The sequence below is a fragment of the Dendroctonus ponderosae genome, unplaced genomic scaffold (genome assembly GCF_020466585.1).
Source record: "Dendroctonus ponderosae isolate FM_Combo_2020 unplaced genomic scaffold, Dpon_F_20191213v2 Dpon_F_20191213_7, whole genome shotgun sequence".
Lineage (NCBI taxonomy): Eukaryota > Metazoa > Arthropoda > Insecta > Coleoptera > Curculionidae > Dendroctonus > Dendroctonus ponderosae.
The window spans coordinates 1353276-1356314 of record NW_026018916.1 but is presented as its reverse complement, the minus strand read 5'-3'; positions in this window follow the sequence as shown (position 1 = coordinate 1356314).

Genomic DNA, 3039 nt, shown 5'->3' with positions numbered 1-3039 from the left:
CGCTTTCTGGGTCAAAACTACTCGAATTTCCTCATTAACGTTGTTACGACTGAATGGACTTTTCAATTCTCTATCCAACGATGCCAAAACGAATTTTGTAGCTCGAATGGTTCTTGAGAAACTTCGAATAAAGGCCGTTTAGTTATCTCTGGAATGATGTAAAAACGAGCGTTCTTGCTCATTTTGTTTCCGAGAAACATGCAAAACGGGACGGAAAACAAGAAATTTTGCAGTTATCTTGCGCCACCCTTGCACAAAACGACGATAATGTTTCTACTTTCACAAACCACAGAAGACTGTATTTTTTCTACATAACCCCCCCCTGAGTTTAAAGCTGGATCCTCATATATTCCTCATACTTAAAGTGCCTCGGAAGAACCTGTTGAAATTCCTAATGAGTGAACTTTTGAGAATTTGTTTTGTTTGTGCGTTTCGTCTCGTTAAGCAACGGGACTTTCCAAAGGTTCTCTATTATAAATTGACAAAAAATACGTTTGGAATTTAAAAAAATCTCTGTTGAAACCTCTTGAGCCGCATTTAGGCTCAAGCTAGGAGAGAAACTCGATCCAGAAATTCCGAACTAATTCTTTGTTAGGATCTTTGACTTGACTCTTCTTCAATAAATTTAATTAAGTCCTGAAATTTTGCGAGTTGTTGAAGTTGAAGCAACACTTCAAAAAATCAACTTTTTTGTTGCCAGTTGCACGTGGAATAGAAGCGAGTTTTTTCGTAAAAACCATCGTTTTCCACCAAAAAAACCATCGTTTTTTCGCCTGGAAAGTATTACTCGTTTAATCAAAAATTGTGCACTTTAGCAAAAAAACCCAAGAAATCTTTTGTTCCCAACCATAAAATAAAAAAGGTAAAATATTGCATGAATTTTTTAGGACAATTGAACGGTTTTCATTTTTTTTCACAGTCAAAAACTGTGCGTTTCAGAAAAAGCCATTTGAACTAACGTCGGATTCTTGTTGCTTCCAAAACTATTTCATTGGGGGGTTATTGGAAAACTCGCCTTCCTCATCTGTCTGGAAGTGTGTACATTTTTACTTTTTCACGCCACTAACACAAATTTGTTTTTTTACAATTTTAGTGTGAACAACGAACGTAAAAACTGCTCATTATTCTTCAGTTCGACTCCCAACTGAAGTGCCAGGGAAAAACCTATTGAAATTCTTCATGAGTGAACTCTGCAATTTATTTCGCCTGGTAAATGGCTAAGGTTTTCTATTAAAAATTGACAAAAAACGCCTTTATGACTTTAAAAAACCTTAACCAAAACCGTTTGGGCCACGTTAAGCTCGCGCTCTAAAAAATCCCATTGGCAAATTCCCTGTTAGGACTATTTCCCAAAAAAAACCTGCCGAATATAAAACACTTCGACGACTTTTGGCTTCGCTATTAAACTGCTCCGAAGCCACTTTGGAAGACAAGGTCCAGTTCTCTTAATGATACTTGACCATCCGACGTCAACAAGTCACGTACAATCAAGTTGTAGCAGGCTGTTGGGCTTGGGAGTATTGTTTTTGCCGGTGTTGCCTCCCCGTTCCACTTGACTAAAATTCAGCTTTTCTCACAGAAATGCGAAGCTTGAAAGGCTGGAAATCACGAATCCAAAAATAACTCCCCTCCAATCTCCAGATGAATAATAAAAAATTGTTTGCGTTCTCCCATGCATACAGTGGTGTTTCCATCAGCAACTTCAAAAGCCCGCTCCGAGCAATAAGTTTTGACAAGACTTTTCCCCCATCTCAGTGAAACGTGAGCGAAATTTTTTCCATTGAACCATCCGGGTTTGATGGAAAATGGAGTGGCAACGAGGATGAAACGAAAAGCTGGCAATGTGGATATCCAGGACCAAACAGGTGGCTGCACGTTGCTATAAATACAGCCCGGAGGTCGACTGTGGCCCTGGAAATAAGATCGATCATGGTAACCAACGAGTTCGGAGAAGAGAAAAAGACAATTTTCCGCGCCACTGTAAACCAAAGAGTCTAAGAAATGTTCAGAAGTGTGCCTACTGAAATTCCCATTTGGATTGCTCATCAATTTAGCTCAAATTTGCTCACTATTGGAAAACTTTGTAACCCCCTTGAAACGATTGCAAGCAAAATCGAGCAGTTTTCCTTCCCTCCTCTATAAAATGCGCCATCGTGCACTTTTCCCAAGCTCCTTCCGTTTGGGTGAAATTAATTCCCAAAGAGCGCCTCGAACAAGTTCTGGGCAAAGTGAGTCCGAAGCAACAAAGCACCGCTTTGGCTGCTAAAATATTAGCAAAAAATACAGGTTGATGTTGACGGAGTTTCGGCAATTTAAAGCCGACGGATCGTAAATACCCGTAAACTCCATCAGCGAAATCTCGCAGTTTGGTACGTGGATTTGCTTTCCTTGGATCTCTTATGTAGTTGTGGCAAGACCACTAGGGAAAACGCGAAAAAGAATGCGTTTTCGTGTTCAATTCACGTTTAACGCCATATCGCGATCCACAACGGGGACTTTTATTTCCCTTAATCTTAAGTGGAGGAATAGCGATTTTTATACAAGCGGCCCAAAAGCTTTTGTGGGGGCTTAAAGTTGGGAAACTCACTTCCCCCATCAATCTAATGCACATGAATTAAAGTAGGCAGGTAAAGGATTTGTACGCCCCTCCAACCTCATTCGGCCCTTAACTAATGAGCGATTTAAATTCAACTTTGCCCTCTACCTACTAAATAGAGCATTGAAAGTCGGTTATTAATTGCCGTTACTCGCCGATAACTTTTAGTTTGAAATTTCTGTACAAATTGAAACTTTATTTGACTGAATTGTTGCATGTTTGCTTAGGAAATCCAATGTATGTCAGGAACATCATCGTTTTATACTCTTACCTGTGGAAATGTTTTATTTAACAGATGGAAAAGCAAAGTTTTCTAATTTATACCAATTTTTTTGCAGAAATTTGTCCACTTAGAAATGCGGAACTGCTAAGCGGGGTTTAGGTGAGTACATAGCATAAATCAAGTCTTTTTATTCGAATGAATCAAAAAGTGCCATTTTGCG